The sequence below is a fragment of the Pelobates fuscus genome, chromosome 2 (genome assembly GCF_036172605.1).
Source record: "Pelobates fuscus isolate aPelFus1 chromosome 2, aPelFus1.pri, whole genome shotgun sequence".
NCBI classification, from domain to species: Eukaryota; Metazoa; Chordata; class Amphibia; order Anura; family Pelobatidae; genus Pelobates; species Pelobates fuscus.
In genome coordinates, this window is record NC_086318.1 from 368,936,932 (window position 1) to 368,961,766 (window position 24,835).

Genomic DNA, 24,835 nt, shown 5'->3' on the forward strand with positions numbered 1-24,835 from the left:
AATATATCTGCGTCAATAAGAATATATAAAAGCGCACTTTTTTATATTTTGATATTTATATATTGTATTTGGTTGTTTTTTGTCTGTCCTGTGTACATTATTTATTTATTTTTTTCCCATCACATTCGTTTGTCCTATACAATCAGTTCCCTCTATGTTTTTTGTTGCCTTGCTGACTGCTATATAATGTTGCTAATGTAATAGGAATATTTTTGTGCGTATTCTATAATTAATATATTGTGAAGTTCAACATTTCCATATCACATATACAATAGCCCTTCATCTTTGTGTTTTCACAACCTATGTTGGCATGAAAAAATAGCAAATGGACACATACAGTATTGCCATTCATTTAGATCTTCTGCATATTTTTTTATAAGTTCAATTAGCATCTGCCTGCAAGTTTATTGCGTTACAGTCAGAAACCAAAAGTCAACTGTAGGCAAACTTCATTACTCCTTATGTTGTGGACTACATCTCCCATAATGCTGGCAAAGCACCAGGGGATATGTAGACCACAACATCCAGAGTGATGAAGGTTGCCTACTGTGGTGTATTACCAAACTCTATAAATCATGTACACATACACATATAAACTCTGGTCTGTGTACTTTAACAAATATTTATTCAGAGACAAAACAACAACAACATACCAATAATGACACACAATCTAACTAATTATACCAACAACAACAACAACAACAATCTGACTAACTAACAATAACAACTAAGTCTTATAAAGTCACCAGATCCCACTCACAGTTCACCATGATAAAAATTAGCCCATGTCTGCTCACGTGTCAGTTCAGTAGCACAGCCAAGAAGGAACAGGGAGGAATGGAGATAGGGGGAAGTGGTTATCTCTTTTCAGACTTGTAAAGGTATTGAATCACATAATTACCCTACCAAAAGGTAAAACTTATCCCCCTGTAATAAAGGCATACCCGAGCTTGGTCACATGACCCCTGGTCACCTACCACCTGCTAGTTTGCCCTTTCCGAGCATGGGTTAACTATGGAACTATTCGGGAGTTTTTGTGTTCACTTATTTTCTATGTTATTCACCAGTTAGTGGAAACTGCAAGCCTTATCAAAAGACCATGAAAGATGACTGTTCAAAACTTCAGTTAATATTCCAGCAATCTACTGTATGATTAGCTTAATTAATGTTGATCATCCTACAATGCAAACAATACCTGTCGACCAGACAAAAGGGTGCAAAATAATGGAGAAAGATAATCTAACGCCTTCATGTATTCATTATCTAAATGGTAGAAAGAATCAATTGTTTTCCTGCTATCCAATCTAACTCTCATGGTATGTGGCATATTGATGATTTGGTGTCTTTTAATTTATAAAATAAGCAAAATATATTGGCATGTCCTATTCACCAAACTGCATTAAAGTAAAGCAGAGGCTTGTACCAAACTGGATGTCTTTTGTATTACAATCTTCCTGGCACAACCTGGAATTATTGGTTAATTTAGTACATTTAGTTTTTTATAAAAATGTTTAAGTATAATCCAATTCTGTGAGGTTTTTACTAATATTATAATGGACCCCACCAATATCTCTCAATAGAAAATTGTATAAGTGTATAGAAAAATGTATTTTACATGTGGTATCATTAATTATTGCCATGAGTTTTACAGACAAGTAGTGATGTACCGAACTGTTCGCTGGCGAATAGTTCCCGGCGAACTTAGCGTGTTCGCGTTCGCCACGGTGGGCGAACATATGCGATGTTCGGTCCGCCCCCTATTAATTTACTAATACTAAGTAAAAATTACTTAGTATTAGTAAATTGTGCCCCTACTCGCAATACCGCGAGTAGGGGCATGTCTATTAAACAGTGAGCAGCCTGTGGCTGCTCACTGTTAAAAAAAAAAAGGGGGGGGTTCCTAAAAATCACAATAAGAGGGGGACCTATTGTCCCCCCCCTGGCCCCCACCCCTGAGCGGCGGGTGGGGGCCCTAAAAATAACAATTAGGGGGGACCTATTGTCCCCCCCCGGCCCCCACCCCTGAGCGGCGGGTGGGGGCCCTAAAATTAACAATAAGGGGGGGACCTATTGTCCCCCCCGGCCCCCACCCCTGAGCGGTGGGTGGGGGCCCTAAAATTAATAATAAGGGGGGACCTATTGTCCCCGCCCCCACCCCTGAGCGGTGGGTAGGGGCCCTAAAATTAATAATAAGGGGGGACTTATTGTCCCCCCCGGCCCCCACCCCTGAGCGGTGGGTGGGGGCCCTAAAATTAACAATAAGGGGGGGACCTATTGTCCCCCCCCGGCCCCCACCCCTGAGCGGTGGGTGGGAGCCCTAAAATTAACAATAAGGGGGGGACCTATTGTCCCCCCCCCGGCCCCCACCCCTGAGTGGTGGGTGGGGCCCTAAAATTAACAATAAGGGGGGACCTATTGTCCCCCCCGGCCCCCACCCCTGAGCGGTGGGTGGGGGCCCTAAAATTAACAATAAGGGGGGGCCTATTGTCCCCCCCCCAGCCCCCACCCCTGAGCGGTGGGTGGGGGCCCTAAATACAAAGGGGGGGTGCCCTTGTTAACCCTCCCCCCCCCCAAAAAAATGATCTACCTACCTACCCCCCTCACCCTAAAAATAATGAGGGGGGGACCTTTAACCCCTTAACACCGCAGCCAAATGTACAAGTTGTGAACAGAACAAAACGTAAACAAAACCTGGCATTTACGCTATATGTCTGTCCAACCGTAATTCACCTCTTTCATATTAAATGCACCCCCCCTTATTATATATCATTTTATTCAGTGGAAACAGGGCTTTCATTTAACATCAAATATTTAGGTATTGAACATAATTTAATATAAAAAATTTATAAAAAAATGGGAGAAAAAAAGAATTTTTTAATTTTTTTTTGTTCTATGTGACATTTTAACTGTGGATGTCAAAATACTGTTTGCTTTTACTGCAATACAATACACATATTTGTATTCAGCGATGTCTCACGTGTAAAACAGTACCCCCTATGTACAGGTTTTATGGTGTTTTGGGAAGTTACAGGGTCAAATATAGCACGTTACATTTGAAATTGAAATTCGCCAGATTGGTTACGTTGCCTTTGAGACTGTATAGTAGCCCAGGAATTACATTTACACCCATAATGGCATACCATTTGCAATAGTAGACAACCCAAGGTATTGCAAATGGGGTATGTCCAGTCTTTTTTAGTAGCCATTTGGTCACAAACACTGGCCAAAGTTAGCGTTAGTATTTGTTTGTGTGTGAAAAATGCAAAAAACGCCAATTTGGCCAGTGTTTGTGACTAAGTGGCTACTAAAAAAGTCTGGACAAACCCCATTTGCAATACCTTGGGTTGTCTACTATTGCAAATGGTATGCCATCATAGGGGTAATTTTCATTCTTGGGCTACCATAGGGTCACAAAGGCAACGTAAGCAATCTGGCGAATTTTAATGTGAAAAAAATGAAACACAAGCCTTATATTTGACGCTGTAACTTTTGAAAACACCATAAAACCTGTACATGTGGGGTACTGTTGTACTCGGGAGACTTCGCTCAACACAAATATTTGTATTTCAAAACAGTAAAAAGTATTGCAGCAATAATATCGTCCGTGTAAGTGCTGTTTGTGCGTGAAAAATGCAGAAAACGTCACTTTTACTGGCGATATCATCGTTGTAATACATTTTACTGTTTTGAAACACTAATATCTGTGTTCAGCAAAGTCTCCCGAGTAAAACAGTACCCCCCATGTACAGGTTTTATGGTGTCTTGGAAAGTTATAGGGTTAAATATAGTGCTAGCAAATTAAATTCCCTATACTTTCGGCATGGGTTGTCAGGCAGGTCCCGCTAATTGTAATTAATTAGGATACCTAATTATGTCAAATTATTACATAAATATATGTGTAGAATTAATATATGTATATATATACATATGTGTATATATACGTATATATATACCGTATATACTCGAGTATAAGCCGAGTTTTTCAGCACATTTTTTGTGCTGAAAAACCCCAACTCGGCTTATACTCGAGTCAGAGTCATAATACAGACTGGGGGCTGTGGGGGCTGCAGAGAGATGTTACTTACCTTTCCTGCAGCTCCTGTCAGCTCTCTCCTCCTCCTCTGCCGGTCCGTTCAGCTCTTCTGTCAGCTCACAGTGTAAATCTCGCGAGAGCCGCGGCTCTCGCGAGATTTACACTGGGAGCTGACCGAGGTGCTGAACGGACCGGCAGAGGAGGAGAGAGCTGACAGGAGCTGCAGGAAAGGTAAGTAACATCTCTCTGCAGCCCCCACAGCCCCCTCCTACACAGTGCACATCCACTGGACCACCAGGGAAGGAGAGCCCCCCTCCCTGGCCAGCTAGCAAGCAGGGAGGGGGGACAAAAAATGTGTATATATGTATATATTAATAATAATAAAAAAAATAAAAATAATAAAATAAAAATAATAATAAAATAAAAAATAATAATAAAATACAAAAATAATAATAATAAAAAAATTTAATGAAACAAAAAAATATTAAAATAATAATTAAAAAATAAAAATGCCCACCCCCCACCAAGGCTCTGCATCACACTCTGCATTACACACACACATACACACACTGCATTCATACACACACACACACTGCATTCATGCACACACACTGCATTCATACACACACACTGCATTCATGCACACACTGCATTCATGCACACACACACACTGCATTCATGCACACACACAGCACTCATACACACAGCATTCTCATACACACACACTGCACTCATACACACAGCATTCATACACACACACTGCATTCATACACACACACTGCATTCATACACACACACTGCATTCATACACACACACTGCATTCATACACACACACTGCACTCATACACACACACTGCACTCATACACACAGCATTCTCATACACACACACTGCACTCATACACACTGCACTCATACACACTGCACTCATACACACAGCATTCATACACACACACTGCACTCATACACACACGCACTGCATTCATACACACGCACTGCATTCATACACACGCACTGCATTCATACACACACACTGCATTCATACACACACACTGCACTCATACACACAGCATTCTCATACACACACACTGCACTCATACACACACACTGCATTCATACACACACACTGCACTCATACACATACTGCACTCATACACAGCATTCATATACACACACACGGCATTCATATACACACACTGCATTCATATACACACTGCACTCATACACACACTGCATTCTCATACATACACACTGCATTCTCATACATACACACTGCATTCTCATACACACACTGTATTCTCATACACACACTGCATTTATTATATACACACACTGTAAATAAATATTCAATTAATATAATTTTTTAAGGATCTAATTTTATTTAGAAATTTACCAGCAGCTGCTGCATTTCCCACCCTAGTCTTATACTCGAGTCAATAAGTTTTCCCAGTTTTTGGGGGTAAAATTAGGGGCCTCGGCTTATATTCGGGTCGGCTTATACTCGAGTATATACGGTATATAATTTTTTTTAATATTTTTATTTATATATAGGTATATATATAGTGATATATACGTATATATTTATGTATATAGATATATATATTATGATATATATATTATTTTGTTCTACGTGTATTTTGATATAAATATATATATTAATATCACAATACAGTTAGAACGAAATAACACATCTATATATTTTTTAATTATTTATTTTTAAATATTTTTTTAATTTTATTTTTTTACGTATTTACATATATATTTTTTTATATTATATATAAATATATATAACAATAATTATATATATATTTAATCAGTATCAGTCTACGTGTAATTTGATATTAATATATATATATATATATATATATATATTTATTAATATTTAAATACACGTCGTGTATGTGTAAATGTGTGTGTGTGTGTATGTGTATATATATATATATACTTAGATCATATATATATAATACATATGATCTAAGTATATTTTATTTGTAACTAATTTTTTTAATTTATTTTTTGAACTAATATTTTATTTTTTTTACAGGACAGGGGGCAGAGACAGTGTCAGCCAGTGATTTCACATCACTGGCTGACACACAGGATCAGTGATCACAGTGACTGCCTGTCACTGTGATCACCTCCTGCAGATTGGGTAATTGACCACAGGGGGGAGTGCCTGGGTGGTACAAGCACTCCCCCCTTCCAATCTGCAGGGGGATCACTGTGCCAGTTACATGTGTCAGCCAATAGGCTGACACATGTAACACTGATCGCAGTGACAGGCTGTCACTGCGATCAGAGTGCTTTGAGATCGCAGTGACAGCCTGTCACTGCGATCAGACTTCGCAGATCGCGGTCACTGACCCCAGGGGGACTGCCTGGGGGGCCAGGTAAGTCCCCCGACCGCGATCTGCAGAAGGGGAAAGCCGCCGGCCGCATGTGTCAGCCAATTTGAAATCGGCTGACACATGCTTAATACTGGTCGCAGTGACAGCCTGTCACTGCGATCAGAGACTGCAGATCGCGGTCACCGGCCACAGGGGGGGTTGCCTGGGGGGCCAGGCATCCCCCCCGACCGCGATCTGCAGCGGGCGATTAGCGCCGGCCACGTGGGCGGCCATTCTGGCGAGGACGTAATATTACGCCCGCCGGCGTTTAGAGCCGGTTCCTGCAGGACGTAATATTACGTCCTCCGGACTTAAGGGGTTAACTAAAACCCTGTAAAAAAAATAGATAAAAACAACTTACCATTTGATGTTTTCTTTCTTCTACAATCTTCTTTTTTCAGCCCCAAAAAAGGCCAAAAAAAAAACCATAATAACCGACGCATTTAAAAAAACAAAACAAAAAAAACCGACCGCACAAAAAAATAATCCATCTTCACCCATGGAGGGCTCCGCGCAGACTGAGCTCTGCAGGGCGGGGGAAGGCTTATAAAGCCTTGCCACGCCCTGCAATTAGGCTAAGAACACTCTGATTGGCTGGTTTAAGCCAATCAGAGCGCTCTTTGTCATTTTACACAGCGTGGGAAAACTCCAAAGAACTTTCCCACGCGTGTAAAATGACACAGAGCACTGTGATTGGATGGATTTCAAGCCATCCAATCACAGTGCTCTGTGTCATTTTACACAGCGTGGGAAAGATCAATTTTCCCACGCTGTGTAAAATGACACAGAGCACTGTGATTGGGTGGATTTCAAGCCATCCAATAACAGTGCTCTGTGTCATTTTACACGCGTGGGAAAGTTCTTTGGAATTTTCCCACACTGTGTAAAATGACAAAGAGCACTCTGATTGGCTTAAATCAGCCAATCAGAGTGTTCTTAGCCTAATTGCAGGGCGTGGCAAGGCTTTATAAGCCTTCCCCCGCCCTGCAGAGCTCAGTCTGCGCGGAGCCCTCCATGGGTGAAGATGGATTATTTTTTTGTGCGGTCGTTTTTTTTTGGTTTGTTTTTTATTGCTTCGGTTATTATGGTGTTTTTTTGGGCCTTTTTTGGGGCTGAAAATAGAAGATTGTAGAAGAAAGAAAACATCAAATGGTAAGTTGTTTTTATCTATTTTTTTTACAGGGTTTTAGTTAAAGGTCCCCCCCTCATTATTTTTAGGGTGAGGGGGGTAGGTAGGTAGAACATTTTTTTTTGGGGGGGGAGGGTTAACAAGGGCACCCCCCCTCCCTTTGTATTTAGGGCCCCCACAATAGGTTCATTTTAGGGCCCCCACCCACCGCTCAGGGGTGGGGGCCGGGGGGGGGACAATAGGTCCCCCCTTATTGTTAATTTTAGGGCCCCCACCCACCGCTCAGGGGTGGGGGCCGGGGGGGGACAATAGGTCCCCCCCTTATTGTTAATTTTAGGGCCCCCACCCACCGCTCAGGGGTGGGGGCCGGGGGGGGACAATAGGTCCCCCCCTTATTGTTAATTTTAGGGCCCCCACCCACCGCTCAGGGGTGGGGGCCGGGGGGGGACAATAGGTCCCCCCCTATTGTTAATTTTAGGGCCCCCACCCGCCGCACAGGGGTGGGGGCCGGAGAGGGAGAGGACAGTAGGTCCCCCCTCATTATCTTTATGGCCCCCACCCGCCGCCCAGGGGCGGGGGCCGGGGGGCGGAGGACAGTAGGAACCCCCCCTCATTATCATTATGGCCCCCACCCGAACCCAGGGGTGGGGGCCGGGGGGGGAGGAGAGTAGGTCTCCTCCCCCCCCCTTCAACCACTATTGTGGGTTTTAAAATTCACCTGCCTATTGAAGGCTATGGCGGTTCGCACAGTTCGCCGGTTCGCGAACATTTGCGGACGTTCGCGTCCGCCGTTCGCGAACCGAAAATTTTATGTTCGCGACATCACTACAGACAAGCTATATTTTTGAGACAACATAAGGAGTGACAGTGACATGTATATTAATTAGATTAAAATACAGAAAATGTGGTATAAAAAAAACTTCATTATATATTATATTTAAATAGTAGCCCCTTCTATTCCCACTTACTTATGCATTATGCATATGACGCATTTATAAAACCACATTAAAAAAAAAAAAAATGTTACGGAAATTTTTTTAACAGATATCACAAAACTCTGAATTGTAATAAATTGAAATCCAAATTATAATTTCTAGGCTTATTGAATAAATTCTCCAACTTTCCTTCTTTGCTACAATTCAGAGTGTAGTGAATAATAAGCCCATTGAGTGCAGCAAAATTTCAGCTTTGCAGGCAACAGGAAGTGATTGGATTTTCATTGTTGATATTCTGATAAATTTAATGTTTTGCAATGCAAAACTAGACGACATTGGTATATGCGAGCGTTTGGATAGGAATGAGTAAAGAGCTGGATGACTTTCCAAAACTTAGTTGTATAAAACATGTTTGCCAAGAATAATTCATGCAGAGATGGTGGTGATTAGTGGATTTTGGCAATCCTCAATATTGGCAGATTGATTACCTTCTATTAAATTACATTTGAAACAATTTATATTGAATGTCTTTACAGGCAAACATATTCTGCCAGAATTACATTTGTAGGTTGTCTCAAGGGCACAGGCAATATCTTGTGTTACATCTCCTGTTAACACAGTACATAGAAAATACATGTTTTATGTGTAGCTATTTTTGCAAGGTCATGTATCCTGAATTATTTTCTTCTAGCGAATAGATTTGCTTGTGAAAATGTGGGTAGATGCTAGTATTGTATTAGCAAATAAGACCTTCACCCATTCACCAATCCACCCTGACCTCAATACATAGACCATAATTCTTAAAGAAACATTTCAAGAACCATAATCACTACAGCACACTGTAGTGGTTATGGTGCCAGAAGTGCTCTGGCAGCCGCTCAGTGTAAGTTGTAAAATGGTTTGACAACTTACCTGGGGTCCATGGGGCATAGATCCCTTCCTCCACTTAGAGCCAAAAGCTTCTACATGGAGTTTGTATTAACTCTGAGCTAAAACCCTGCCGTGCTGGTCCAGCTCATTGGTTGCCAACTTACATGGAGCCCAGGTATGTTGTCAAATCATTAGCATATGATTTGACTAGTAACATTGGGGGAGTTTACTCAATGATGATGAATAGGGGGCGGACCGAACATCGCATATGTTCGCCCGCCGCGGCGACCGCGAACAAGCTATGTTCGCCGGCGAATAGTTCCCGGCGAACTGTTCGGGACATCTCTATTAAATACATTTAAACCAAATGCCAATTTTGCATTTCATACAAAGTATTGTCAATCTATGTTTTAGTCACTCTCTGTGATATATTATAAAATATAACGTGATGAGCACTTACACATTATTAATGCAGCCATTAATCCACAGTCCAGAACTAGTAGATATTTAAAGAATGGTCCAGCACAACTCACATTCTCACATTCATAGGCATTGCTTTATTGTGGAACCACACAAGGTGATTCAGATGTCACTATAAAGGAATATTAACAGTTGGAGTGAGCATGTCAGTTGTGTACAATCTTGTATAGACTTGTTTTATCACTGAGTGTGCACCTTTTGCTCAAAATGCCATCACTATAGGATTTCACCTGACAGACCCATTTGCCTGTATACAAGGAAACTCTATGTAGTGTTGGGAATGTAACCCTCGTCCTAATGAGAAGTTCCTCGTGCAGCCTGGAGGTGATAATGCTGGATATGCTTCAGGTTTAGTTAATGTGTTTATGGAACATTGGTGGACACTATAAGAGATAGCAGAACATGTATAAATCAGTTTGGAAAAAGTTAAGCCCTTAAGGACGGAGGCAAATGTTCAAGTTCTGGACCAAAACAAAACCTAGCATTTGAGCTATATGTCTGTTCAATCATAATTTACCTCTTTCATATTCAGTATATCATTTTGTTCAGGAGTAATAGTGTTTTAATATCATATCAAATATTTATATAAAACATAATTTAATAAGAATAAAATCTAAACAAAGTGTGAGAAAAAGTATGAGAGTTTTGCATGGCATTTTAACTGTGAATGTCACGATACTGTTAGTTTTTACTGCAATAACATAAACATATTTGTATGCAGTGGTGTCCATTGAGTACGATGCCCCCAAGTACAGGTTTCATTACTTTGGAAAGTTACAGGGTCAAGTAAAGAGCTTGCCCATTTCAGTTTTTATACACTGAAATTTGCCAGTTTGGTTTGTTGGACCATTGTTGCCTCTCAGTCTGTATGGCAGTCCAGGAACGAAAATTTGCCACATCATGGCATACCATTTGTAAAAGTAGACAACCCACGGTCTTCAAAATGGTTTATGTCCAGTCTTTTTTAGTAGCCACTTAGTCACAAACCCTGGCGAATGTTAGTGTACATATTTGTTTTTTGCATTTTTCACACGAAAACTGCCCTTTTTAGTGGGGTTTTGGAAAATTACAGAAACATAGGGCTTGCAAATTAAATTATCTGGAATTTCTGCCTGGGTTGTCCTGCAGGTCCCCTAACATATAATTAAAAAATACTTATACTTACTTATATTTTTAAAATATAATTATATATGACTACAGTGGAACTGCCTGGGTTGTCAGACAGATCCCCAAATTGCAATCACCGCAAGGGTATATATTGCTGCCATATATTACTGCTAGAGGAAGGACCAAATCGTTAAGGCATGCAATGCTGCCATAACAGCCTTAAAGTCCTCCTTTTGTTGGATGGCATAGCTCTAACGCCCTAACGTCTTGAATGGATGAACAACTAGTGGTTTAGGATATTTTTATGGATGAAACACCACCACATTATGAACGCCAAGTGCAGCCCTACTACAATACGCACACGGATTGCAACACCACCACAATATGAACACAAAATACACCACCACTGCTATACTAAGTGCAACAGTATCACAATATGTCCAAAAGTTTCAACACTACCATAATACAAACATCAGGTGCACCACCACCACCACAATATGTACACCTAGTGCCTCATCACTATAATATGAACACCAAGTGTAATGCTACCACAATCTACACACCCAGTGCAACACTACCACAATATGAAAACCAATGCACAGAATACAAAGACTGCTAATGCATCACTCCTTCTGGCTGAAGGTCATGGAATCCATAAATTCCTTTTGGGGATACTATTGAAATCACAGAACACCAGAATGCATGGTGCACTTCCGTACTGGATTGCCTAATATAATGAAAATGGGACACAATTCTATAGGTTGTATGGCATATTATTCTATTAGCCCTTTAATATGTGTATGTGCATGTTTATGTGTGTGCATGTGTGTGTGTGTATGTGTACACACAAACTATACTGCATTTACCTAAAGGTCTATCATTTAATTTAATGCTAAATGGGTATTGGAATATTTTTGATGGATATATCACAAAGTTATTAGAATCTCTGTGGGGGATCCATGATTCAATTTCCCTTGGCACCCCTGCCACTTCAATCATATCCCCTAACTGCATGATATTACCGGATTTATTAGTCACCAAGGCAATTTTGATGTATTTGTTAGTCCTTTTGAAAGTTCTGTCTAGTTCCATCCGTTTTAGCTCACCTTGCCCAGAATACTGATTGCATACACCTATCTGAAATAATAGTGCACTTGTATAATATGAAGATGCTTTCAGATTCTAGCAAAGCTGTTAAATTCTCAGAGTTTGGTATATTGCTGAATTATTCATACCAGCTATATCACACTGTGAATATTAAAACTTGTCTAGAATGCTGGCGCTTTTATCAGCCGAACATTTTTCAACAACTTAAAAGGTAGTCTGGAAGGTACTCTCTATTTTGATCTTACCTTTGTACCTTACAAAAAGTAAAGAGTTCTGGCAATATTTCTGATAACAAATCAAATCTAATCTCACCTGGGTTTATATTATGATGCATGTTGTTCTTTTGACATAATGAATTATTGACTTACAGTCAGCTAACAGTATATATAATGTTGCTGAAATGTGATGGAATAACTTGATAATATTATCTGACAGAATGTAGAAAAAGCTTTAAATATGAAAAACAGAGCTTTTAACAGGCAACAGTGCTGACTCTTTAAAGAGACACTATAGTCCTCAGAACAAATACAGCTTATTGTATTTGTTCTGGTCAGTATAGCTTGTCCCTGTAGGCTTTTTGCAGTAAACACTGTCTTTTCAGAGAAAAGGCAGTGTTTACATTACATCCTGCCCTAGAGACACCTTCAATGGTCACTCTTTAGATGGCTGCTAGAGGTGCTGCCTGAGTCAGTGCTGCACAGTATCTCCACCCTCACTGACATTCAGTGTCTCCACCCTCTTCATGCAGACAACTTTCCTTATACAGATGCACTGACTCAATGCATCTCTATGAGGAGATGCCAATTGGCCAGGGCGCCCACCACCTCATCTCTTTGACAATCTTGGCCAATCCACTGCTTTCCTATAGGATAGCATTGTGATTGTCTCAGAAAATCACTTATGATGATGTCAGCCAAGGAGGCTGGTCAGGGGCATAGCCAGCAGCAGATTTGAATAAAGGTAAGATTTTGCTACATTAGGTAGGTATAGGGGGAGCCAGGGAGGCTAGATAGTGGTTTTAGGTCAGGAATACATGTTTCTGTACTTGACCCTATAGTTTTCTTTTACATTCCTTTAAAGTACATGTAATGGGTAGTTTAGCAGCCGCCCACTCAACATTTAACCAATTAAATAATACTTTTTAAAAAGGTATTTTACATTGGATATGTAGTTGTATAACCTATGGATGGCATATTGGATTTTTGCAATTTATAAATACACATAAACTACAGAGAAAATTAATATTGTAAAATGTCATAAATATTATTTGTGGAATTGGAAATTCATACTAAAAACATAATTGCAAGCTTTCCTTTCATCTTGAAAATATTTCCAATATTCATATACTGATTTTATGAACATGATTATTGTTTTTATATTTAAAAGAACGTCATTTTGATTTTCATGATTTTGCCACATCATTTTCTTACGTCAGTGGGATGGTCGAGCAGACTTTACACATGCTTTAGAACTAGTACTGAACTCCTCACGGATGACACATGTTATTTAGAGTATTTTTTTAAGTGAAGCCTGTGCCTTTACTTTGAGAAATCGATGAGAGTGTCTGTCCATGATGTTTGCATCAAAGAGAGAAATATTTTGTAGTGATTATAACTTTTTCATTTTTCCAAGTTGTTCTGGAACAGGGTGTTTTCTCTTTCTTTGTTAGATATATATGTTCTCATATCTAATTATACATTAAGCAAACACTATTACTGTAAATGCAAATGTAGATGACTTTTAGTGATGTTCTCCATATCTGCAAATTTTCAGCCCCTTGGAAACAATTAAGTCACCATACCATTGTGGTCTCTCTCTCTTCCCTGTTTCGACTTCTAAGCCTTAATCATATCATTTGGCTTAGTTGTCAAAATGTCATATTTTCATTTTGTTTTGTCCTTATGGATCAATATACCTTTACTTTTTTACAAACTACCCTGTGATGCCTGTAGTTTTTTAATTTAAAAAAAAAAGTTACTTGCACACTATTCCAAATCCCTGTGCATAATTAAATACATCATTAAATAACTGGAGGATTGTGGTTCCACTCCAACGGCCATTAGATGTAAGCCCACCTGCCACGTCAAGGCAAACCTCTTTGCCTACACTAACAATTCACCTTGCTTTCTTCAGCTTAAGGCAAAAGAAAAACTCTAATGAGACCGAGAGGGGTATTTTTTTTAAATCCTACTCACTTAATTTTTATTTATTTATTTATTTATTACTGGTATTTATAAAGGGCCAACAGATTCCGCAGCGCTGTACAATTAGTGGTCAGAAACATTAAATGACAAATGTAATGGCTTGACCTGCAGTTGTCCCGTGCGTATTTTCAGCAATTTGCATGACGCTATTTCCGGTCGCCAACTGCTCCCTTGTGGTTTCTTCTTACCTGGCCTGCAGGTTTTTCCCTCGCCGGTTTTGTTTCGTCCACGGTCATTTCTGAGCGTTCTGCACCGTGGGTCTCCTGTGGTTTTCCCCCTGGTGTTTCTGGGTGGGGGCTGGATCCTGTATCGGGGCTTGTCCCCTCTCCCTCTCTCCAGATGCTTGTGGCTGTTTCACATTGCATGCTCCTGTTCAGCAGGGGTTTTGTCGGCGGGTCCTGCTGCCTGGCCATGCTGTCAATCGTGGGGATTCGTGGTTGCATGTCGGGCAGTGGCGTGATCTCGGTGAGTGCTGCTCTTTGTTTCCTGTTTCGGTCCGTGGGCTGGCCTCGCTGCGGAGCAGTGTGTGGGTGGTTGTTTTTTCTGTCCGGAGCTCTGCCTCTCGTCCTCCGCGTCGCCCCCTTTCGGCCCTGGCTCTCGTGGAGTCAGCCCGGCTATGACGCTGCTCACCTCCGCTCAGCTTGCTGCACGTCCCGTTCTCTCTTCATTGCGGTTAACCCCTCGCTGCCTGCGACGCCTTTCTCAAATTAACAGCTTCTCTCTATACCTATCATGCGCCCGTGTCGGCGCACCGCATACCTTCTCATGTACTTTTAACCTTTTTTTTTTTTTCGTGTCCTGTTATTCTATTTTTCATTTGCTTTCTCCTTTAAAAAATAAATAAATAAAAATTAGGTATAATATTTTTGTGTAATTTTAATAAGGATGCTACATACTTATTATGAATCCATAAACAACATTTCATTTTATTAGATCAGAATCATTGTAGCTGCATACACCAATGGTTCCATGTTTTCCTTTAAATTCTGGATGTCTGTTTTCCATATTCCTTAAATACAGAGCCTCCAATGTTATGCTCATTGGGATTGTATACAAAAGTGTTTGTGGGAGCTTAGCTGCGCTGCGGAACCTGTATCTCGCTCTATTTACTGTATGGTCAAGGTCAGTTCAATGACCGCTCGCTTGTTCTCCGCCATTGTCTTGCACTCCCTTAAACAGTTGTCAATGTAATGCCTCCCAACACTTATTATCTGTCGCCCTCAATCCAGACTTTGCAAATGGGAATTTAATAATAAATAAATAAATAAAAAACAAACACATTTTTAATAAATATACCTATATAACTTAAATGGATAATTTATCCCATTTTAGTTTCCTTTTTCTTGCTGCGTCGGTACGCGCTCTTACGCTTCGTAGTTGCTGTTCACAAGCGTTTTTCGGTCCCATCACAAGCGTCTGTCCCGCGTTTTGGTTTCGGGTATTCGTTTCCCTGTTTGGCTGGCCCATGCCTGCCCGCAATACTTGGGCTGCGTTATTTTCTAGACGGATCATTATGTTTTGCTACCAAGCGCACGTTCTGGCCTTTTTATAACCCCTGTGGGTTCTACACGCGTAGGCGCATTTTAATTTTTTTTTCTCTTAATACTTGCGTACCCCATACAGCCTGACCACCTGGACTCCGAAGGGCTCACTCTGCCCTCCAGTTACTGTCGGCCCTATGATTCTTCCTCGTACCCCGCCCCCTCTTTTCTTTTCACTCACACAGTGCATCCCCTCCCTCACTCATAACCCTCCCCTCTTAGTTAGCTGTTGCTGGCTGTCAGGGTCCTAGGTGTCCACTAGATGTAATTCGCCCCATGGCTTCTTCGCCTTAGGTTAGTGGTCCCGCGAGGCCAACACCCATCCTCATGCTCGGAGGTACTACGCCCCTCGGGTCAAATCATAGTTAGTCGCCTCGCATTGTGGCATAGGGAGGGCCTCACCTGTCACTCCCATTCTATCTTATGTTTAGCTGTCACTGAGAGGCCGACACCCCGCCACAACGTTTCAGTGGCCACGTTATCCCCTCGCACCAACGCATAGATAGAGCCTCTCGCGCCGCTTGGCATCTAGCAGGGCCTCACCTGTCACCAAACCTAGTTTCTAATTGCTTTGCCTTTTTGGCATTAGCTAGTATGCCAGCCTGCACACACACACACTTTTCATACAACACACGCACATTGGATTTTTTTTTTTTTTTCTTCTTTTGGTTCAAGCAGATCTCCGCTGCTAGGTGTCGTTGTGATATTTTCCGCCCGGGCTCTCTGGCTAGGTCTGGTTCTCATCACACTTCTCCTACCTTCTTTTCAGATCTTGGGTGCTTCCTCGCTTCGCTCCGGTTCTCACGAGTCGACTTCTTCCCCCCCCAGGCATCCTTTCCGGTCAGCTGTACTCTCAGTGTCTGTCCGCCTACACGGGTATCGCTGTGGCTGGAAGGGGCCTCATGTTCGCTTTTACTTCTCCGTTGTTCATCCCCCTGGTTGTCTTCGCTGCTGTCGTCTATGGGGCAGTGTCGGATGGCAGTTTAGGGTTACCGGCATCTGCCGCTTTGGCTGTATCCGAGCCAGTCTTCCAGCGTCTTTTTTTCATACGATCAGTCTTGTGCCTCCTTCGCATTCCAACGTGGCTCTGCCTATGGTCTCTCCCGTAGCCATTACCATTTCCTGCGTTTCGGGGCCTGATCGCGGGCTGCCAGCTTTGTTAGCTAGTGGTCTTTTATTTTTCACGTCTGTTTTTTTTTTTTTTCACTCGCGGCACATGTGTTAGGACCTTCTTCCCCTTTGAGGCTCCTTTCACATATACTGTTACTGTCTCTGTGGATATGCTGTCTGCGATTGGTTTTTCGCTTTTTCTTTTTGCCACCTCTAACTCGCATCAACTCTATCCAGTCTACAACTTCACAGTTTTCCATTCACACGCAGTTTCATGTCCGCATACCAGTTTAATACCATACTCAAGGCGTTTCAGGTTCCGGGAATTTCAATTTACAGATTTCCCATCAACATCCAATGATTTCAATCACTATCAGACCTAGTGGATGCCTGTCCTTACGAACCGGGCATCTACCTTCAAATGTAGGGCAATAACTGCTTGATCCAAGGATAAATCTGACTGCCATTCTGGGGTCAAGAAGGAATTTTTCCCTAGCTTGTTGCAAATTGGAAGCGCTTCAAACTGGGTTTTTCGCCTTCGTTTGGATCAACCTTTGAACACAATGTAAGGAAGGCTGAACTTGGTGGACGCTAGTCTCTTTCAGCTATGTTACTATGTAATCTAGTTGTTGAGTCGCTATCCCTGCTTTCACAGTTTCTTGGGGTCCCACATATTTCCCAAAGCCACCACGTCCATCTTGCAGCATTGTCTCAGGAAGTCTCACCTATTCATGCAGTCTATTTTTTACCTTCTCTACCCCACACTTAGTCCACCCTAGATGGCCAACACATTTATATACCTCACTTCCCCTTGCACAATTAAGAGTGCTGTTTAAAGTGCTGGGCACCTATTGACTCTATCGGCATTTACCATACAGCTAGTCAATTAAGGTTTTGTTAAATTGTTTTAAGTTTCTGGCAGGCATCTATTTTTGCCCTCTTTTATTACAGGTCTACCACAACGTCGGTTCCGGCACACCACAACTGATTTATTTCACCCCTTTTCCTATACGGCCTTATTTGCCCCTCACACAAATGTAAAGGCTTGGCCTGCAGTTGTGGGAGGGGCATGTTTCCCTACATAAACCCCCTACTCACCTTCCTCCGTCCCGTACGTAATTTAGCGATTTGCATGTCCCCACCCTCCACTCCCTCAATTTATACTTTTCATTACACCTCATGGGTGGGCCCTCTTTTATTACAGGCCTACCACAACCAACTTATTTCCCCCCTTTTCCTATACGGCCTTATTTGCCCCTCACACAATGATAAAAACTGCATGCAGAGAAAATTACAGTGGCAAACTACAGGTATAATTGGAGACAATTCAATAGTAACACATGATAATATAGTAGCAATGTAAGAAAAAAAGGGGTGAAGTAACTTCCAAGCATCAGTCCGTACCTTGGAGTTGTGGGAGTTACTGCAGGATGTTAAATGCATAACATCACAATTGCTGTTCCTATGAGTGAGTATGAGATGAGGCCTTGAAGTTGTGGGAGTTACTGCAGGATGTTAAATGCAGAGCATCACAATCACTGTTCCTATGAGTGAGTATGAGTGTGAGATGAGGCCTTGGAGTTGTGGGAGTTACTACAGGATGTTAAATGCAGAGCATGACAATCGCTGTGAGTATGAGTGTGAGTATTAATAGGGAATACATGGGATGAAAGGCAGCACTGTAACATGGCTGTTGATACAAAAGCTAAGTACATACAAGAGCCATTAGAGTGGAACTAATAACCTCCATTCATATTAATATGCACAGGGATTTGGGATAGTGAGCAAGTAACTTTTTTCTTTGGTTTTATTGTATGTATTGGGGCTGATGTGTACTATGGTCTTTGCTGCTGCCCAGGCGTTGTCTTGTCCTGTGTGAAACACACCTTCCCTAGTAGCTCTGACACAATAAGAGGCCTCCTCCTGAAGCCGAAATAATCTTCTAGTCATTTGTAAATGTATCTTGCAGCTTATACGTATACACTATTAACTGCTGACTGGCCTGTATTTCCCAATGCATTCCCTGCTCTCTAAAACATCTTGTTCAACCCAGTATACATCATTTTCTTTAAAATCAGATTTGGTTTGCTGACATGTAATTTCCTATTTTATTTCAGTTCTCTATCCAACAAAGCAAACCCTTGATTCATGTTTTGATGAATTTACTCCTGAACTGTGTGGGTTCTCCTTAGAGGTTTCATTTTGTTCACTTTCTTCATTTGTAAGTTTGACTATGTGACCAAAGTTTTATTTCTTCCCTCCTCTACATTCTTGCCCACGGGACTGAGCATGATGCTACTGTCATGTTCAAACACTTGCATTTCATACAAAGTTAACATTTGAAAACCCTGCAGTAAAAAACCTTTGGTTTGAAATCCAAAGTACCGACTGAATTAAATAAGAAAAATGGAACCTCCCTGAGGTGAATAAAATGTAACACGATGCTAGGAGATGAATGAGATGATTTGGAAAAAGGACAAATACAACCATGTTATTAGAATAAAAATTTGATCTGTTTACAATTAGGCAAGGTTTTCTTTAATACGCAGCTAAGGCGTGATGTTAACGATGAACAGTCTACTTTCAAATTGAAACTGAATTCACAGCAAGAAGTGTTTATAAATAAATTAAGATATGGTGGCTTAAAATCGAAATGGATGCATCAAACTGCTGTCACTAGCTATCTTTACCACATCAAATTAAGATTGGAATATAACTCCCATTAATGTCAAAGGAAATGACTTTACAATATATCTATTACAAGTAATTACCGTAACCCTGTGGTGTACAAATACATTTGTAACAATAAGTACATCGATAGGTCTTATCGTAATGTGTGTCATATATGTACCAGTTAGTGCTGCAAATACTGTACAACAGTATTTATTCTATTACATTTCGTGTTAAAGAAGTCGAAAGTACAAATTGTCTTTAAATACTACCACATATATTTCAAATGATAGATTGTTAACATGTACATTGATTTATTGATTTGTGTATATATATATATATATATATATATATATATATATATATATATATATATAAAACAAAGTGTTACAATAGCATGGCAAAAAAACTGCATTAACCAATGCTGAGTCACAGCAAGAAATTGAAATCCAGAAGGTAGTAAAGTTAGAGGAGACACCTTAATATATATTTTTTTTACGAGTGACCCTGTCCTAAAGTAAAAATGTATAGACTCTTGAACAAGAGGACCAAGGCACAGCAGGTCAAGTGTAGGCAGATGTTGGAAAGGGGCCTCAGTTAGGAAAAAGGACAAATTATTCATTTGTTACATGTGAGTTTACAGAGGAAAAGGTTCTATTTCAACTGTCAAAAGTAAAGACAAATAAGTCAAGTTATTAAAAGAGCTTAGTGGTGTACTAGCAAAACCATTAATGGATTTATTTAACCAATCATTGTTAACAGGAGTAGTCCCAGAAGATTGGAAGTTAGTGAATGTTGTGCCCATTCACAAGAAAGGTAGTAGGGAGGAGTCGGACAACTATAGGCCTATAAGCCTTACTTCAGTAGTGGGGAACGTAATGGAAACCATGTTAAAGGATAGGATGGTTTAACATCTGAAATCACATGGGTTTACTTCAGGGAGATCATGCCAAACTAATCTTATTGATTTTTTTGATTGGGTAACTAAAATAATAGATCAGGGTGGTGCAGTAGACATTGCTTACCTAGATTTCAGTAAGGCTTTTGACACTGTTGCACATAGAAGGCTTATCAATAAATTGCAATCTTTACGTTTGGATTCCAATATTGTTGAATGGGTAAGGCAGTGGCTGAGTGACAGGCAACAGAGGGTTGTAGTCAATGGAGTATATTAGAAGCATAGTCTTGTCATCAGTGGGGTACCTCGGGGATTTGTACTTGGACCCATTCTCTTTAATATTTTTATTAGTGATATTGCAGAAGGTCTTGATGATAAGGTAGGTCTTTTTACTGATGATACTAAGATATGTAACAGGGTTGATGTTCCAGGAGGGATAAGCCAAATGGCAAATGATTTAGGTAAACTAGAAAAATGGTCAGAGTTGTAGCAGCTGACATGTAATGTGGATAAATGCAAGATAATGCATCTTGGATGTAAAAACCCAAGGGCAGAGTACAGAATATTTGATAGAGTCCTAACCTCAGCATCTGAAAAAATGGATATCGGGGTAATTATTTCAGATGACGTAAAGGTAGGCAGACAATGTAATAGAGCAGCAGGAAATGCTAGCAGAATGCTTGGTTGTATAGGTAGAGGTATTAGCAGTAGAAAGAGGGAAGTGCTCATGCCATTGTACAGAACACTGGTGAGACCTCACTTGGAGTATTGTAAGCAGTACTGGAGACTGTATCTCCAGAAGGATATTGATACTTTGGAGAGAGTTTAGAGAAAGGCTACTAAACTGGTTTATGGATTGCAGGATAAAACCTACAAGGAAAGGTTAAAGGAACTTAACATGTATAGCTTGTAGGAAAGACGAGACGGGGATATGATAGAAACATTTTAATAAATAAAGGAAATCAACAAAGTAAAGGAGGAGACCATATTTAAAAGAAGAAAAACTACCACAACAAGATGGGAATAGTCTTAAATTATAGGGGCAAAGGTTTAAAAATAATATCAGGAAGTATTACTTTACTGAGAGGGTAGTGGATGCATGGAATAGTCTTCGAGCTGAAGTGGTAGAGGTTAACACAGTGTAGGAATTTAAGCATGCGTGGGATAGGCATAAGGCTATCCTAGCTATAAGATAAGGCCAGGGACAAATTAAACTATATAGGGATTGGGCAGACTAGATGGGCCGAATGGTTCTTCTCTGCCGTCACATTCCATGTTTCTATGTTCAGGGACGGAGAGCTTGTGGATCACTTGGAGTATAATGGAACAGCACCAATAACAAAAAGGTCCTTACAGCATTACATGGTTACAATCCAAAATCCTGCCATGTCCATCTGAATGGGAATTACTTTACAAGACATGTGGGCTTTCATGATGTAACAATCTAAATTAGCCTGGATACCAAAAAGTTTACCGTATTAATTTCAGCATAGAAAAAAAGTGCTATTATTTTAAACGGATATTTAAATTCTTACATTGAATACACCCAACTGGTTAAAGATGTATAAAACTGATCTTATGCTAAACAAGAAAAACTATAATAAAACAAAAACCAAAACCATTAATAACTGGACAATCTGTCAGGCAATGGTCACTGCTGGGTCTGGCTTAATATTCTGCACTGAACGGATAATCCTTGTGCTTTCCTGCTGTAGATAGTGCGCAGACTCTCCAGTTTCTGTCAAAGTAATAGATAAACTCAATTTCTTCTGGTGACAGTTCAAAGTCAATCACCTGAAACTTTTGTTTGATGCGTGCAGGAGTAACAGATTTTGGGATAGCTATTATATTTCTTTGAATGTGGAAGCAGATCAGAACCTGGGTGGTGGTCTTTTTGTGTTTTGCTGCAATTTCTTTAATTTTGGGCTCATCAAGGAGTGATGGATCTTCTGGTTTGGTCTATGGGTGATCCGGTGATCCCAGAGGGCTGTATGCTGTTACAGCAATACCTTTGGACTGGCAATAATCAATAAGCTTCTTTTGAATCAGATAGGGGTGACATTCAATCTGGTTAACTGCTGGTTTGTATTTTAATCCAGGCTTGTTTAGAAGCTGTCCTATCTGCTCATATTTAAAGTTGGAAATGCCAATGGCTTTCACTAATCCAGCATCCACCAGTTCCTCCATACCCTCCCAGGTCTCCAGGAAATGTGTGTCATCTGAAACTAGGCATCTCCAGCCTGGAATCCTGTTGGCCAATGGCAAGGTAGAGATCCAGATAATCTAGATTCGGATCAGACAGGCTTTTTTTGCAGGCACCAATCACCTGAGACTTCTTATGGAAAGTGAACCACAGCTTACTAACAATGAAAAGGTCTCTCTTTTTTATTTTTACCACTCCTTCATTAATCTTCACATGGACTCCCTCTCCAACCTCTTTCTCATTCAGATAAACATGTAGGCACCATCCAAGTGTCTGTAGTAGCCCACATGGATTGCTTTTTTCACAGTTGCTGCCACTTTACCTGGCTCAGACTTCCATGTCCCCAGTCCAAGGATGGGCATCTGAGCCCCGGTGTTCAGCTTGACATGTGTTAGTCCAGGCATGCTGATAGGCTGTGTGACACCTTGCTCTTTTTATATATATTTTCTTAATATAAATTATTGCCTTTTTGTTTTTTTTGGCATTTTTTGTCAGGCAAAGTGTTGTTGTTTTTTTAAGGTGGTTAGTTGGCAACCAAAATTTTGCCTAAAACAACCTAGTTGTGAAAAAATTTCCCCCTCTACTGATGAATTTAGAGTGTCATTCAATTTCATAATCCTTAAAGTTGTCATCAGAATGTTTGTACAGACAACCAGAGCTATCGCATGACTTGAAGAGTAAGGCATGTAATTAATGTGTGGTCCGATGGGCTAGCTTCATGAAACAGAGAACCATTTTCAAGTAGCATGTTTCATTATTTCTTAGATTAAATGCGGTGATCCATGAAAAAGTTCTCAATTCTCTTTCATTTGGGTTTTATATTGGACATGCCTGATGATCACAAGCTCTTCAAAGTTATCAGAATCTGAAAATCCTTTATGGGTCAAAGAGTCAAAGTGCATTTAACTGTATTTGCTAGTAATAATAAAATAAATCTATTCCGTAGTAGCTTTTAATTGTGTGGAGCTTGAAAGCCTTTTGCTTTAGTCACATTTGCTTTGTAACGATGTGAGCATTTAAACGACGTTACCATAAACCATTTTTCTAAAAGTGAGTTGTTTCTGTATCTTTAATCCTCAGTGTCCTTCTTGGGCTGTGCTATGCAATGATAGTCACCATCTGTATCAGTATAGGACAAGCAGACTGTAGAGACCAGGGCAAGTAAACAAGCGTGTTTTACAATATTTTTGGTCATCCTAATGGCAACTTTCTTTGTACTTTCTGGAAGAAAAATATTAAGATCACAAAAATACCGGTGTCATATTGGAGTTGAGCCTTTTCAGCGAAAATGCTAATTTGAATATCTGTCCCACTCTCCAAGATGGAATGACTGCCTTCATATCCAAGGGTCATTTATACCCTAATCTCTGGGAGATGTTAAGGTTTAGAATCTCATCAATCAGCTACATTCTCTGTTATCGTGGTGTTTGTTCCACAATGTCACAAAGCCAAAGGCACAGCTGAGATGTAACTGGTTATTATGAAGACTCATACTCTTGGTGGAATGGAGAAGAAAGTGTCAGACTAAGTCGAGTAAGGAGCTTGTTATGAGATACCACAGCTAGAGGAGCACTATAATTATAACTGACAGAATTCTATCACATTTGTCTAGAGATGGTCACAACCATTAGGTACAATTCCTCTTGAATTGTGTATTTTTGTGTTAGTGTTTTAGTTTATCTGCTGACCCTTCATTAGCTGTAAGGAGTCAATGTATGCTTTGCAAAGTGCTGCCAGATCATGAGAGTATTTTAAAAAAAAAACAATGTTTCTCTAAATCATGCATTGATTTGGCATTCTGCTTCCAGTTTTTTCTCTCTCTAGTGTCTCCTTTATTTTCTATGCAGCTGAAAACATTGCAATTTTGTAGGAACATTCATATTTTCAATATAGGTTTTAAATGCTGTTATACTGACAGCCAATAGAGGCGCTTCTGCAAAATAGTGAAGTAAACTCCAATATTTCAATAATGGTCTCAGAGAGCATATCTGATTTTACCATGCATGCACAATAGCCTTCCAATGCTTTTTTTTATAAGAAATCATTGGATTGGTTGAGATCATCAAGGCAGAGCTTCCTAAAGGGAGAAAAGGTAACTAACTCACTTTTTTTTTAACCCTAACATTGTGGGCTCGGTAACCTAAGCTGTGACTGGGGCACTA

The 24,835-nt window shown here is 40.4% G+C and overlaps 1 protein-coding gene and 1 pseudogene across 2 annotated transcripts in view; one reads left to right on the plus strand and one right to left on the minus strand.

Annotated features, from left to right (window-relative positions):
* The window catches only part of SYNDIG1 (synapse differentiation inducing 1), a 353,167-nt gene that overhangs the window by 85,083 nt on the left and 243,249 nt on the right, over positions 1–24,835 (plus strand). The gene's annotated exons all lie outside the window — the stretch shown is intronic.
* On the minus strand, positions 22,031–23,077 carry LOC134585911 (aldo-keto reductase family 1 member B1-like; annotated as a pseudogene).